At 46.4% G+C, this 16,658-nt stretch overlaps 2 protein-coding genes across 3 annotated transcripts in view; one reads left to right on the top strand and one right to left on the bottom strand.

Annotated features, from left to right (window-relative positions):
- The window catches only part of Insyn2a (inhibitory synaptic factor 2A), a 57,458-nt gene extending 44,350 nt beyond the window's left edge, over positions 1 to 13,108 (bottom strand). The window contains exon 1 of the mRNA XM_005064272.4: positions 12,928 to 13,108. The gene's annotated coding sequence lies outside the window, so the exon portion shown is untranslated. The remainder of the gene's footprint in view (positions 1 to 12,927) is intronic.
- Positions 1 to 16,658, top strand: part of Dock1 (dedicator of cytokinesis 1) — a 495,662-nt gene that overhangs the window by 250,633 nt on the left and 228,371 nt on the right. The gene's annotated exons all lie outside the window — the stretch shown is intronic.

Raw genomic sequence — 16,658 nt, 5'->3', positions numbered from 1 at the left:
AGGCACCTTGGAGCCAGAGATGCTGGCTGCAGTTCAACATTAATTGGGTCAACATTTTATTCCATATGCTGAGGGAACGTCTGTGCATTAGGCTCCTCAGAGTGGGTAAAGGGGCAAGTGGATAAGCTGTTCTTTACTATGGAGCTTCCCAGTGGGGAAGGGAGGTAGGCTCTCCCTTGCTCAGGGACGCCTGCGTGCAGGGAAAGCTCTAATGTAGAAACCTGGTTTGCAGTCCTGAAGCCCTCTTGCCTTGAGGCAGAGATGGCTGCATAGATCCTGGACTCATCTCTGCTCTGCAGTCTAGGTTAATTTAACACATGAAGATGCTCTTTTCCCTAACATTCGTTCCATATTCAGAGGCCACAGAAGTGACTGGAGAGGGATGACTTTAAGTACATTCAGATGTCTTTTTAGGGTGGACAGTAAGTGGGAAAGCCGGTCCAGGCATAGCAACCTGGCTTGTGGGAGGAAATCAGGGAAGACACAGCCTTGTTGTTCTGTTTCTCTCTTTCTTGTACCTTTCCTCTCTTCCTTACTCTCTAGACTGGCCTTGAACTTGCTATATGTATTCCAGGATGACCTTGATTCACCTTCTCTGGTGCTGGATTATAGGTATATGCCTTTATGGATCATTTACTTGGTGCTGGGAATTGAATCTGGTGTGTTGGGCATACAAGGCAAGCCACCTGCCAACTGAACTATATCCTCTGCCTCTCTTACCAAATGGAATATCAAATGGTAACCTGGATCATTATGAACTGATGCTCTCTAGTCTGAAACTGGGAATAGGGATACTTTTTGAGGTAAAATGTGGGCTTTGAGGCAGAAGAAACTCCTTTTGAACTGGGGTTCTAGTTTGCTCTTATCTGTGTCATTAGAACAAGTATCTCACCAAGAAAAGGGCCTTGGAAAAGTCACCCCACCCCTATAAACCACTGCTGTCATGAGCACACACAGTGAACAGGCAGAAAGGCATGAGATGTGTGCCTCATCCAGGCATGGACACTTTGGGTTTGCTATGGAGGTTTCAGAACAGTAGTTCTCAATCTGTGAGTTGTGACCCCTTTGGTACTGGAACAACCCTTTCACAGGGGTCACCCAAGACCATCTGAAAACACAGATATTTACATTACAATTCTTAACAGTAGAAAAATTACTACTGTAATTGTAGAAGTAGCAATGGATATAATTGAATGAGTGAGACAGTCACCACAACATGAAGAACTGTGCTATAGGGCCGCAGCATTAGGAAGGTTGAGAGCCAGAGCATTAGAAAAATTAGAAAATGGCTCTCTTCAAGGAAATAGACTTTCCTCTTCACTAAAGTTCCATTAAAGACAGTAACTTTTGCTTACCTACTATCCAAATGGAATATAAGCTAGTAGAAAGGAATTAGCAGAATTTTATGTTTGTGAAAAATCAGCTGGGATCCCTGCCTCCTCCATGGTGTGGCATGCCCATCAAAAAAACCACAGCCCCCTACCTCATTTGCATTGGCTGCCTTGACAATCAGTAGTGGCAAAAGGCTTAGGTAGACCAGGTTACATCTCTTCAACCCCAGGTTCAACTAGCTTTGGAAAAGGAACCCATCTTCCTGTCCTTGCACGTCCCCATGGGCATGCCAGTCCTGTGAAGGCAAAATGTTGAATACTGGTTCTGAATGTGCTTCACTCCTACAGCACAGAGCCTACTTTCCCTGTTAGAGGTTCTAGGAAATGAAGAGCTTATCAGATAGCCACGTGGAACTCATCAGAGGTTGGAGCTCGTAAAAGAGTTGGTGCAACGCTAAAGAGGTAGTCTATTTTACTTAGGTCTCATTGGATTCTTATTTCCAAAAAATTAGGACTTGGAAAGTCCTTTGCCTTAATTATGCTGAATCCAAACTGTTTTTGAAGGTAGGTAGGGAGGGAGGGAGGGAGGGAGGGAGGTGGGAGGGAGGGAGGGAGGGAGGGGGAGGTAGGTAGGTAGGTAAGTAGGTAGGATGGTTGTATGTGTGTGTGTCTAGGTCTTTGTGTACCTGTGGGCCTGTGTAGAGGCCAAAGGTTGATGTTAGGATTTTTTTCTTTAGGTTTTTCTTCCACCTCTCTTTTTCCCAGACAGGGTCTCTCACTGAGCCTGGACTGGTAGGCCAGCAAGACTTAGATCTGCCTGTCTCACCTGACACAGGGCTGGATTTACAGACATGCACTACTACACCTGACATCTTAAAACAAAAGCAAACAAACCAAAAATATGAGTACCCAGATCCTCCATGCTCATGCTGCAAACACTTTACCTACCAAACCATCTTCTCAGCCACACACATTTTAATTCATGGTTTATCAGGACCTCAAACTGGAATGCTGACTTTTTCCTTCCTTTTCCCCAAAGCGCCTTATGTGAGCAGAACCTTCCCTGTTGTGATTCACTTTCATCTCAGTACACCATACTGGGACATCCAGGGCAGGACGGCAGTGCAGAAGTAACCACCATGTACAACAGAAGTCATTTAGAATTGAAGATACAGTCTATCTTTCTGGCAAGGCCATGTCGGTCTCCATCTAGCCTCAAAAGGTTGCCCACCCCTGTATTCACCTAGGTTTGGCAAGGATGTTGAATAGGTCTGGGCTCACAGCAGAGGCAGCTAAGCCAAGAAGAGCCATGAGTGCTTCTTATAATCGGCTTCTATTTATAAGCTGATTGCTGAATGTAGAGAAAATGTCCTGCCCCAGGAATGCATGTGGATGGTTCCCTGGCTGTGCTGAACTATAGTGTCTGTGACCTAGCCAGCCCTCATACTTTTCTTTGACCAAGGTCTAATGTGGAAAGATATACTGCTTTGAATTCTGAAGACCTTCTGACTCATGGGTTACAAAGTTAGAGAGTGCTTTAACTTGAAGTAACTCAGTCTAAAACAGGGGTGCCACCTTCTTCCTTCCACTGAATCTGATGGCTGGTGAGGGTGACCTCAGAAATTGCTCACTGCCCTAAAGATTGTTTTGTCAGTTTAAAACAAGACTTAAGGGCTGGGGAGATGGCTGAGTTGGTAAAGTGCTTTCAAGGGCCTGAATTGGAGCCATACAACAAATGTAAAAAGCCAGGAGTGGTGTGTGGGTTTCTAATTCCAGCACCGGGTTAACTGTAGACAAGTAGATTACTTGGGCTGCCCCTCCTAATAGATAAGAGACATCTCAAAAAATAAAGTAGATGGCTCCTGAGGATGACTTCTTGGCTTGACATACACACATTTGCATGATTGCCTATACTTCTGTGTATAATGGATTCCAGAAACACACACGTGTGCGTGAAGACTTAAATTAAATATTTATTGCAGGTCTGCAAAGGGCAAAGTTTCAGTGTTAAGAAAGTGGATACAAGCTGGGTATGGTGGCACATGCCTTTAATCCTAGCACTAGGAAGTCAGAAGCAGGCAGATCTCTGAGTTTGAGCCCAGCCTCGTCTAAAGAGAAAATTCCAGGACAGCCTAGGTTACACAGAGAAACCTTATCTTGAAAAAAAAAATAAACAAAATAGAGAAGAATGTGTCATGCCTAGTAGTGGAATAGAGAGAGAATTTTAAAATTGCCTACATGCGCATTTTAACTGGGCCACACCAATAGTTGTCATTACTTTTTCATTAAAATAAATCCCATCTGGCATGACTTCTGGTATTATTTTCCCTTCTTTTCTATACAGGTCAGTTGATTCTTTATTTTCCTTCTTGACCAGCTGCAATGATTAACTGTCTTTTTTATTCATATCAAAAATTTAGCTGCTGCTTTAAAAAATGAGAATGCAAGCTTCCCTCACATGCTCTGTCTTCCACTCACAAGGCATGTCTAGTCTGTGCATCGGCCTTAGTAATGTCCCTGCCGCACGGAGCGGGCTGCCATGCTTACCTCCACTGAGCTTGGACAGAAGTCTTACAGGCAGCCTGTGGACCTGGCTTGCACCCACCCCTGCTTGGATTGCTGTACCAACTTCCAGCAACCCATGCTGCTAACAGTTTGATCTCTTCTGCAGTTCAATCCTGCATATCCCCAAAGCACCTCCCGTTAACTTGTATGTTTCTTTGCTATTGTTTCTCTAATGACTTCCATTCCATATCATTCCCCTCTTCATCTTAGTCTTTGTATTGCTTCTGAAATCTGCCTTCCAATCTTACTTCCCAAACCTATCTGTGGAGGTTCTAGTTGGGAAGAAACTCTTGTTTTCTTTAAAGCATTCTTTACTCTTTCCTATGTTTTTCTAGGTTCTTACTGCTCATCACCCCTCAAGAAAGGTTGACATGCATGAAAGTTCTAACATTCCCACACCATGGTCATTCCTACTGTGCTCCTTTCCTTCCCTTGGCTCCTTTTCCAGGGTTGAGGCTCATTCTCCTTTCATGGCTTGTTGCTTTTAAATGACATAGACTTTGCCTTCTTTCTTTGCACTGTTCCAAGCATCTGTATGTCTAGGGGAAGCAGGCACCTTCTGGGTGCTGGGCACATGTAAAAAATGAGACATCATCCTCAGCAATGTGTTATCCAGCAGGGAGAGACATACTAAATGGACCCTTTCTGGAAGCACTAGGGACAAGTTGCTGAGAGTGATCTTAGGAATGTATGTGGGCAACTACTTGAAAGCACACAGGAGGCAGCCAAGTGTGCTTTCTCCTAAATATGTTTCTGGACAAGCCCTACTAAGAAGCTTCTCTGCCCTGTGCCCAGCCATCCTTCACTACATGGTGACTGACTTGAGAATATAAATATACAGCGTCCTTGGAGCAGAGGCTCTTCCCTTTGGATGAGTATGCAGTATTTAGTGACTTCTAAGGATTCTGTCTATAGTCCCTGAAGATCTTGCCTGTGTAACAAACCCTGGGTAGGAATAAGAGAAAGGACATGTTTTCATTAAGTTTGAAGAAACCACTACCTGGAGTTATGCAACATTTTCCCCCTGCTGATGCAAGAGAGAGATGGCGTGCATACTCGTAAGAATAAGGAGGTGGTCTATGAACGGGGCAAGTTTTACATTTCATTGTGAAGCATGGCAGGGACTTGATGACATACCCCTTGCAGCCATTTTGACTTGCTAACAGTAGATATGTTCTGATGATTTCCAACTGTCTTCTTAGGAATATGATGTAGTAGTTGCCAAATAAATTAAGAATTTAATTTACATATCTTACTGGCTTCGAGTCATATACAAATCTCAGATCATAACATTTTTCATAAGCTTCTAACCAGCTTTAGAGGATGCACCCTTGACCTTTGAGTGGCAAACAACACTGTAAGGTCCAAAGCACAGCAGTGGACCTTAGAATCCCAGAGGCACATCAAAGTCTGGATGGAATCCCATTCATTTTCTACACCCTGAATGTGACCTGTGGATATAAATTTTCATTCACTAAGTACCATCAGTCCCTAGGAATATAATTCCTCTTTACCGTTATTTACTAAGACGAATGTGTGGATAGCAAGCCAGAAAAACCATATAGAATGACAAAGAGCAGGGAGTGGAAATGCACACCGGTGGACAGGGACAGGCACATCCTGACAGAGGAAGGAACATTCAGTAATGATGGGACAGTTGAACAATGGTTCATCTTGTTTGCTCTGCATTTGAGGGAGGTACAGAGCGCTTGAGTGGCCTTGAGTTCCACTGTCAGGTTTTTTGGCAGTTTGGTTAGATTTGCATCAACCTTTTCTCCACCCAGACTGGAACCTGATATTTGATCCTGGGGCAGAACCAAGGCCAGGGCAGGCACTGGAGTATAACACTTTCCACATACAGAAAGCGCAAATGTCAATTTAGTGGGGAGGCCAAGGTGATATTCCTGTGTTTGCCTCCGTCTACAGCCCTCTGTGGTGCAGGTGCCATGGTATTTTACAAATATGACAAGAAGAAAGACAACAACAGAATAAGACTGGATAGTCCATGAGCACAAGGCAGGCAATGAGCAGTAATGATGGTTTGACAGTGTGTGAGGGCTCCCTGCAGATTTCATAATCTAAGGGAAATGCAGATCTCACCTAGTCCTTCTGTGGCTCTGTTTCTGTCACTTTTCTTTAAGCTTTGGAGGAGGAACTGAGTGTTGATGAGGTGGACCCTTGTTGTGCGCACGTGCATGCGTGCGTGCGTGCGTGCGTGCGTGCGTGCGTGTGTGTGTGTGTGTGTGTGTGTATTTAAAACAGACTGGCTCAAGGGTGTCTGTCTTTCTACAGAAGGAAAAAAGCATGCCTTTTCCTTCGGCCTGATCTCCGGACTTGATCTCTTACACACTTTGGGTTAGGAGTTGAGTATTACAAGAAGAAAGAGATTATATATTTAGTCCCCACCCCTAACATGAAGGGCAGAGACTAGTAAGCATTATATATTTTTAACCTCCTTGGGTCATACATAGCATATATGTTTGTGTGTGTGTGTGTGTGTGTGTGTGTGTGTGTAGCTTTGGGTGTTCTGGAGCTTACTTTGACTGACTATGCTAGTCTCAAACTCATAGAGATCCACTTACCACAGAATCCTCAGTGCTAGGATTAAAGAGATGTACCACCATTGCTGACTTCCTCGAATCATTTTGATAGTGCATTTATGAAGATAAACCACTGGCTTGTGCCTTTGTTATTTTCTTCCCCACCTCCTTGATATCTTCTACTTCATTTTTTTATTTAAAAATTTTTATTTATTATTGTGTGTGTGTGTTTGTGCCATCACTTGATCATATCGAATGGAAGGTCATTGGGTGTCATCCCTGCTGAGTAAGACTGGGTCATATTTGTACAGATTCAGTGATGTCATCACTCTGCATAACCCTGGGTAAATTAGCCACATCAGTGAATCTGATTGACATAGCAAATAGAGATGTACTCAGAAGAGACATACAAATACCAAGACAAAAATAAATTGAGTGAAGGCACAAATTATTTTAGTGAGGTCACAGATCTAACAACCACTACTTAAACAGGCACACACAACAATTGTCTGCGAGAAGTCAAAACACTGCATTCTTAAATGACCCCAAGAAGTGAAATGGAAGTTAGGACTTAAAATTAAGAAGCTGGTTGTCCTCAAAGTTTCCAACTCCCCATGCTTCTACCTGTAGAGTACCCGGAACTCCTTGGGACACTAAATCCTGGACACAAGATTCCAGCTGTGGGACTCTCAAGTTCATCATCAATGGAATGTTGTCATTTGTGTGATTTCAAAGGGGAAGACAGGGGAGCAGGATATATGTGTGCCACTCTTGAGTACACTTTTAAAACAGTAGTGAGACATAGATGGGTGTGGCACAGAGGAAAAGGAAGTTGGTGTCACAGTGTCAAGCTGAGAAGTAAGGTTAAAGGTCCAGCGGCAGATACAGGATGTCTCAGCCTGGCCCAGTGAACTATCCAAGCTGGGAGAAGTCTAGCAAAAATTCCCTTGGACTTGGAATGTCAGCTCTTGTGTGTGGGAGTTTTCATTTACATGAAAGCGGGGAGTTAGGCTGGCTCTTCCTCTTGTTTGTTTCTCAAGGTTAGTCAGTTCAAAGGCATTGTTCCTTTAAAAACTCAATCCCTCTGCAAGTGGATTATCAACAGAGAAGATCCTAGACAGAGGAAACCCAGCCCTCTGATTCGCTTGTTTCTTTGTCTAAACACAGCTTGGCTAGACATAAGGACCAACTGTCCATCTGAAAGCACTCTCTCCTTTCATTATCTTCCATTGTAATTGTGTGTGTGTGTGTGTCCAAAGAAACAAAACCACAACAGGAGGAGTTGCTTCCAGCCAGGATTCCCTGGATTTCCAGTGAAATGACTGACTAGGTTTACTGTTAATAGCCTCATTAAATATTCATTGAGCACCTGTTACTAGATAGTACAGTGTTTGTCCCTTTAAGGATCTCTTTGAGTTGCGTCTCCAGGTCCATCCATCCATTCTCCCCTCTTTGAAAGCATTCTTGGTGCTTTAGAAAAAATGATTTCAAAGATTGCAAACAAAAAAAAATTCCCTCCGCTTTTCAAGAAATATTCCCAGTTGAAAACCAGGTCATCACCATACCTTCTCCCTGCTGGCTCCCAGCCTTAGATTTTCATTAGAATTGCTCACCCCCTAGGTAGAGCTTCAGTCTATCCTCTACCAGTTGCCACATTATAGGATTCCACTGTTGAAGATTTCTGTCATAGCCAGTCCCCAGTCCCCTCTCTATCCAACCACAGTGCTACCAGCCACCTCTGGCACTGGTCAGTTCTCTCCCGTGGCACCTTCTCCGCTGGCCTCTGGCTCCTTTTCTCTGGCTTGTGTCTGGATATCAACACTTAGTCTTCTCAGAATACACAGTCTTCTTGAAAGTATCCTGTGAGGCTCACAGTGCCTTTCTGGTTTCTTCTCAAAGTGGCTTCAGACTGTCTGACCACCCTGTGATGCTAAAACTCAAACCTTTGTCAAACGGCACTCTTCATTCTTCCCTCGGGAGTCTCTTCCTCTCGTTGTAATATCCACTTGGCTTAAATCCTGGGTATCTATGTGCTGGGCCCAGGATCCTCTCTCGACATGATACTTAAAGTCAGCCAAGGAGTCACTCATGCCGGAATCGTCCATCCTGATTCTCTCTTGTGAGTTTAGATGTATTTGCTTGTTTGCCACATTCTAGTCACCTCTTCCTGCTGGACCCAAATTCCCTGAAGACCTTCCATCGAGTCTTGAAATGCCTTCCACATTGCCTAGGTCGCGACTGCCACCTGCTTATTTGTCTGCCTTGGCCATATCCACCCCCTTTCTAAGAGCCTGGTCTTTATAGTGGCAGTAAGGTTCCAAGATTGCTAAAAGCACTAGAAAAAGAAGCAGATCTCATGAAGCAAGCTGCAGAAGCTGTGGCCTGTCTAGAATCTAACCATTGAACATGTGGAAGAGATTTACAATGGGACTGTTGACCAGTATAGGATACTTCCAAGAACAGTGTGTGGGGACCTGTGTCACTTGATGGAATGTACTAGAAGCACAAAGTGAGCAATGGGTCTGTTGTTGCCCAGAGAGTTTCCTCCATCTTCGCAGCTGCTGACAGAAGGGTCACAGCATCAGGCTGCCCTGTTGTCTCTGGATCACTGAAGTGCAGAGAAGTCAACTTTCATTTGCAAAGCTGCTTGCTATGTTTTCCGCAGCCCACAGCAGCTTTCTCTCTCACCTCTCTTAGTCTGTAGTTCTGTTTTCATTTCATGCCCCAGGCTAGATTATCAAAGACAGAGCTGGGATTTTCCACAATAACTCCAATACAAACTTTGCGGAACATTTTGACATGCTGCTAGGATTACTAGTTTGTTGTTCCTTCACTTCATTTGTTAACATAGCGGAATTTCTGTGATTATACATTCTGCACAGATGAGCCTCTCTCTAGCCTTTTCTTTCTTAGACTTCCCAATCCCAGGAATGATGTGGCCACTGGCCATGCCTATGCATATGTAGTGCTTTAATTCATCAACTCCATACTCTACAAGAGCAGTATCCAAATGATTACTTCGGAGATAATTCTTCCCAAATCCCTGTGAAGTGGCACACTATCCAAAAAGTTTACAGAGTAATTGAGAAACACAACTCTTTCTTGTCTCCTATTTCTACTTTCTCCATATTCAAGTTCATGTTTCTCTCACGCACAGCTTGAATCTCCAATTCAAGCAGAATATCCTGATGACTTAGGACCCAGGTGACTGAGTGACCAGAAGATGTCTCTGAAGTTCTGTTGTTTCTTAATCTGAGGCCAGGATGTTGGTTGCCTGGAGACACCTCCATGCCTTCTGTGCCTTCAGGGAATGAAACAGTTACATCCTCAGACATGGTTGAGAGGTTCAAACCTAAACCTTGTATGCCATACTGCTTAGTATGCAATGTCATCCAAACAACTTGTTTATGTGGATTTTCCAGGGCCACTGTAACTTGTACAAATCTGTATTCTGTCCTCAAGGCATAGGACAAGCATTTTTTTAAGTGAACTGATTAAAGGTCATGATGTTTTACTATATTTACATAAAGATAGATTAATTTAAGTTTAGATAAAGGCTTCTCTGAACATCTTGGAGACAGGTGTGTTGTCATGTCCTATCAATCATATTAAATTTTGCCTTAAAATATTGAAGCCACTCCATAATGTTATGAAATATTAAAATCCAACATGAAGGAGGTTGCACATCATAAATTATGTCGGCTAATTTTGGGTTGGAGAATGCAGGTCTCTGCAGTTACAATGGGTAGGGTGATGAACTCAGCTGTCACATTTACCAGGGTTCTATGGTAAATAGTCCTCCTTTTGTCTAGAAGTCCTATGGCCTTTAATTCCCAGGAGGATATGAGCCACTTCCATTCTGTATAACCAGTGTGGTACTCCGGAGGATCTGTTAACAGCATCTCTGGTATGCATTTGCTTAGTTGTGTGGTTTGTTTGTCTAGAGTGTTAGTATTAAAGACTTTGGTGACCCGGTTACTGCCCTTCTACGGCAAAGTCTGTCCTCAGAACTGCTGCGCTGTGCTATGCCTCCAATCATTTCTGAACATTATTGTCTGAGAAGCAGCCTGGCCCCAACATAAGTAATCTGCCTCTATAAGGGTGTTCAGTGGCTGTCTCTCTCAGATGGCCGCGCAATGGAGCAAATGAGTGGATACAAATATCTAGCAATGTGTACCTGGCCCCTCACTAGGACAGCTTGGCATGTCTCAACCTCCTCTTTATTAGCTGTGAACTCTACTGTGCAGGGATCTTCCTTGGAGATGGGGGGCTATCATATAGTTCTTACAATTTCATATACAAAGGGAAAAACAAAAGCCAAAAAATTGCCTTTCTTTCACAGGACAAAATAACAGTCACAGCAGAGGAGCTCTGGGATAAACTGAGGTACTAGGATGGCCAGATTTTCAGAGAGCCTCCTGAAGACTCATATGGAGCTTTCTAGTGCTTGCCCTGTTAGCCTGCTTCTTAACCACTGGTTATGTTTCTCAATGGGATAATGGACCTGATTTATGTCAAAACCCCAGTGTCTTAATCACGACAATAAAACAGAGTCATGGCAACTGTTGTCATTTTAAGACATTCTTTCTTTTCAAGGACATCCTGTCTTTAAAGAAGAGCCTTTGCATCAGACAAAAAATAAATAAATTGAATCACTCTACCTTTTAAAGAAAAGATGGATTTAATGAAGAAAACAAAACTCTATAGCTCACATAATTTATGACAAATCATGTGATTTGACAGCCATGCTAGGCTCCCCCCCTACCAAATTCAATCTGATATACCCTGTCCTGAAGAGCACTACCCTCTCATATAAGTAGTAAACACAGACAGTAAATTATTAGTATCTGGTAAGGTATGCAATTTTTTCTTTGAGCTGTTTTGTGCACGTTTGCTAATCTTGCTTGCAAAAAATTGCAGAGATAAATATGAACTTTGAAAAGTAACATTCAACAGGATGTGAATGTAAGAAATAGCACACCATGAATAGTAAACCCCAGCATGTTCTGCCTCTGCGGAGTGAAATGATTACTGTCTCTGTTCAGGCTTTACCATCAGCTTCATAAGGCACTATCCTTTTACTTATGAACTACTCATGGGTGGGGGGTGAAGTAGTTTTTATCATTTGAATGGCATTTTTAATCAAGTCCCTAGCCCTGTAACCTTGACTGTGCCCTGGTCAGGTTGTGAATAGGTAACCCCCTATCAAGTCATTTTCCAAGAGAAAACCTTCAGGCTGTTGACCTCAACCTTGTGCTAGCCCTTGCCTTGGTGCTCTGAAATGATCTCGTAGATTCTTAGCCAAGGCAGGGCTTGCCCAAAGTTCCTTCCCACTCTTGCCAGTTTCACCTCGGGATGCTTCGGCAGAATTTCAGAGCCCATGCAGACAAGGTCAAATTAAACTGCTTCTGTAACTGCTTCTAGTTCATAAGCCCGGGAGGGCAGCCAGGCCCCCCAGCCCCAGACCAGCACCAAGAGAGGGGAAGGGACCTGAGCCCTGGTCTGCAGAGTAAAAAGCACCCATTTTCTCTCCCTTATTTACTCCAGGGGCGCCTCTCCTCCCCCACTCCTGGCATCCCTTTATCACTGGCTCCATCTCCTTGTGGCATATTTTCAGGGTAGTAGAATGTTGAGGTCACAGGAAGAGGCTCTTTTTTCAAGCAGTGGAGATGCTAGCGTGGAACCCCGAGCATGAACAAGCAAGATGCAGAGTCTTGGTCTTGACTTTGGGCTCTAGTCTCTGCCCCTGCTTGGGGCTGGCCAGTGTTCCCTCCTCTCTCCTGCCCTCACTAGCTCCCTGGGTTCTGCAGCATCGATTGGTTTCCCACGCTTGTGCAGGTCAGGCATGGGATGCCAGGCACGCAGAAGCTCAGCGGGTGCAGACCCCAGCCTGCAGCCCAGAGAAGGTACCAATACCAGAAACCAAGAGAGAAGACCAACATTTCACGTGGGCATTTCTGTCTTCGCTCCTGCTTCTGTCTGCTCAACGGCAGGCGGCAGGGCCCCTCTGTTCAGACTTATCCCCCCTATCTCCCTGAAGTTAATCAGCTATACTGTATGTACTTGGCAGTTCGCTTTAGTTTGGATAATACTTTCAAAACCTCGAATGTTCCAGAAAGATGATCATCCCCAGAGCCCCTCACCCGCCGTCCTGCCCAGTTCTGCCTGGCCAAGGATGCCCTGTGCTCAAAAGGTTGTGGCGTTTGTCTAGAACAGACATCACATTCCCGCTCCTACCAGGCTGTCGCCAAAGTTGCCAGATGCCCCTGGGCGACCGGGTCCTGCCAGACGCAGTTGCATAACCTCGCCCCCCAACCCCCGCCCCTGCCTGCCACCGGTCTGCACTGGGCTGTAACCGCCCGTCCCAGACCCAGGCGAAGCCGGTTTAGGAGCGAGTGCGTGCGCACGAGTCAGGGTCTGTGCCCATCTGCCCGTGGTCAAGTACAGTGGGCTCCGAGGCGCGGGAGGAGGGCATGTTGGGCTCCGCTTACCTTTGGCTGCTTACTGATAAGTGGAGGTCGGTGCAGCGCCTGGCTCGGGCATGTCTTGCCGCGGACCCTGGCAAACCTGGCGCGGCACGGAGCACTTGGGGCAGAGCATCCACGGCAAGGATCGTCGGGCTCGCGCCGTAGGAGGCTCGGCTCCGGGGACTTGGCCAGCTGCGTGCCCGCCGCCCGCCCCCCTCCACTGCCAAGGGCCCGGCCCGCCCGGCCCGGCCGGCCCCCGCTCCGCAGCTCGAGTCCCTCCGGCTCCTGCTCAGCGACGCGCGCGAGGAAGCAGTGGCTTGGCCGGCTCCGGGGACGCCCGCGCGCTCGCCCGATCGCGGCGCGGCGGAGCCAGCCACAGCCACCCGGCTCCGTGCTCCTCAGATGTCCTCATTTACTGCAATTGTCTTCGGCGAGATCCGGGAGTCGGGCCTGGAGGAGGGGGCGGAAAGGGGGAGGGAGCGTAAAGGGAGTCCTGGCCACGGATCCGAGTCCCGGCCACTCTGTGGAGCCGGGCGGCCAGAGGACTGAAGAGAGGGCGCCCAGAGCTGCGCGCCAGCCGCCTGTGCGCTCGCCTGCCACCGAGGCGGGCGGAGCCCCGGGGCCCGTGGGGCGGGGGTGGGGCGGGGGCGGGCCGGGCCGCGTGCGTGGGGCGGGAGCCCGGCGCGTGGAGGAGCCCCTCCAGCCAGAGCCGGATCGCCGGCAGAAGGAGGAGGAGGAGAAGGAGGAGGTGCTGGAAGCAGCCTCTAGTTGCTGCATGTGCGCGGAGCTCCACTACCACATCCTGGGGTTTCTGGGCTGCAGGCGGCGCTGCGCGGCCCCCTGGAACTTGTTGAGTCTACCCAGGAGCTGCCTCAGGAGCCAAAGGCTGGCAAGGGGCCCTTGCTTTCTCCCTCAGGAGCAGGCTGTCTTCAGGAGACCCCGCTTGATGTCTTCCTGAGGTGTCAACCCACTTACCCCTACTGGGTGGTTAACGCCATAGGTGGGAGTAGCCATTGGGACAAGGCGCCTGCCCCCTCACCTGCAGATCCATCTTTGGAGAGGTTGGGGGTTAGGCTCGCCCTTCTGGATTTCTATGTCTGTGTCGAACCAGGAGTCTACCCTTCAAAGAAGAACTGGAAGGCAAACCTGCTTAGTGGCCTAGGGGACAAAGTAAAGAGTGCCTGCCTGCCTGTCTGTCAGGTCTCTTGCATGCTGACAATTTGGAGACATTTCTACTGTCCCTTATTTGGACCTCCTAGTCCCCCTGTCTCCCTCCCTCTGCAGAAGCAGTTGGAGGAGGTGGGAGTTGTGTTTGTTTTGATCAAAGTTAACTATACTTCCAGAAGAGATTCTCAGGAAAAAAGAGCACCCCCCATCACTTACCCCCAACTCCACCAGAGTTACCTGGTCTTCCTCTCAGCTGCAGGCTCCCTGATGCCTAGCAGGGCTGAGTGGCAGGCCCTGAAACTAACTCCGGATACGGGTCTCGAAGAGTAGCCCCACTGTTTACAAGAGAAGGGCAGAGCATGGTAGTAAACGTTGGCCAGTGAATTAGGAGTTCAGACGGGAAATGCTCTTACACCCCCACCCCATACACACACCTTGCCAGATAGGAGATAGACTCTTGCTTGTTACTATATATCCCCTTATCCCTGTATCCCATCTTAGTACTCCAGGGCTCTCCGTTGATCTGTCTTCATGCAGTGTCCTGAGAGAGCCTAGCTCCCTGCTTTATACATAGTCTCAGCTCTTCAAATGGCTTTCTGTGAAATGCTGTATTATCTATGTAGGGTTATGCGTCACATGTTCCAGAAGGAAAATATTCTAAAATGCCTTCCAGTGTCTCTCTCAGTCGCCCTTGGGATGCAGACCCATGATCCTGGATAAGAGGTTTCTCTAGAATGTACCACCAGGCCCGGCTAGATATTCCAGCTTCACTGGAGTATCTTGTTTGTGGGCACCCAGATACAGGCTCAGAGTCCTCCCTGATATCTAGCTGGGCCTGGTGGTTAGTGAGGATATGCCAAACCTGGGGAGCCTCCTAATTTTGATTGACAGCCCCTTTACCTCTCTGGCCCAGGAGGCTGCTGGGATCTGGCTGATTTTATGTCAACTTGACACAAGCTGGAGTTATCTGAAAGGAAGGAATCTCAGTTGAAAAACTGGCTCTGTAAGATCAACTGTAAGTCGTTTTCTTAATTAGCAATTGATGCAGGACTACCCAGCCCATTTTGAGTGATACGCCCCCCCCCCCAGCTCCTGGTTCTGATTTCTGTAAGAAAGCAGGATGAACAAACCATAAGGTGCAGTTCAGCAAACAGCTGTTCGTGGCCTCTGCGTCAGGTCCTTCCTGCCCCGCTTAGGTTCCTGCCCTCACAGCTTGTGATATGGAACTATGAGGTGAAATAAAACCTTTCCTCCCATTGCCTTTGGTCATGGTGTTTCATCACAGCAATATTGACCCTAACTAGGCCTGCAAACCTGGATAGACCCTGCTGCCCAGACAGAGACCAGAAGGGGGTGTGTAGGACTTGGGGCTGTGGAACAGCAGACAGCCACAATTCCTGCTTCATAACTCTGGCCCTTAGGATTCTGTCAAGTGTCCAGGAAACTTTCTGTCAATCTTATTGTAAATCCATACAATTAAAATCTACTTTCTATGTCTTAATTATGTCACTGTAAATCTGCCAGGCAATATGGGAATGGCACCAGGGAAAATGGAAACTTAAGGTTTGGGGGGTTCATGAAGAAAATCAGAATGAAAAGCAGGCAGGCAGGTCAGTGTTCAGTCACAAGTGGCACTGTGAGCTGAGTATAAGGACAGTGTCAGTGACAGTCACCACAATGATACCTAGAGGAGGAAAAGATGAAATGTTGTACCTGGCAGGTTAGAAGTCTCACTGATGTGAGGATGACATTCTAGTTGAACCAAGGGTACACTGAGTTCAGCTGACCAGTATCTTCAGGTGTTGCTAAGTCTATTGTTTAGGTATCAAATGCCTCCCCACAGGCTCATTTGGGCCTCAGCTGATGGTGATGTTTGGTGAAGTTGACAGGTGGGGCTTATTTAGAGGAAATATGTTGCAGGGGTATGGATATGAGATTAGTATTTGAGATTTCTAGCTGTATTTCACTCCCCATCCCCTACAGAGGTTTGAGAAGGCCTGGACCAGCACATCTACTGCCATGTAACTCCTAATACTTGGGAGCAGCCTGCCACCCAACCTTCCCCAACATGATGGACTGTTCTTCTAGACCATGTTCAAACAAATCCTTCCTCTTGTGTCATGAATTCTGTCTCAGTAATGAGCAAGACACGGACACGCCTCCTTTTTATTTAAATGTATGAACCCATTTATCTATTGCATCACAAAGTTTACCATCACAAATGGTAATACTGGGATACTGGTAAGAATATGTCTCACTGGACATTTGACTAGGGATGAGTTTATTCCATGTGGGTCAGATTGCTGCACCATCATGCTCAGATTCTTAGAGCAAGCCTTGTATTAGGGGCTTTCTGCAGGGAAGGAGTTCTGGCCTTCTTGCTGCCCGCAGATGCTCTTTGCATCATTGTCTTTGCATGGACAGAACAGATGTATATATTAAGGGTTTATAATGAGCCCTTATGTTCTGCTTCCGCAGAAAAAGAAAGTGGACTCATTTTAGGAATCAATTAGGTATAAATTGGTTTCTTAGATTTTGCTTCAGAATTTCACTACAAAAGGTAGTCTTGCAATGGAGAAAATGGCCAT

The sequence above is a fragment of the Mesocricetus auratus genome, unplaced genomic scaffold (genome assembly GCF_017639785.1).
Source record: "Mesocricetus auratus isolate SY011 unplaced genomic scaffold, BCM_Maur_2.0 Super-Scaffold_4256, whole genome shotgun sequence".
Classification (NCBI taxonomy): Eukaryota; Metazoa; Chordata; class Mammalia; order Rodentia; family Cricetidae; genus Mesocricetus; species Mesocricetus auratus.
This window is presented reverse-complemented; position numbering and strand designations above follow the sequence as displayed.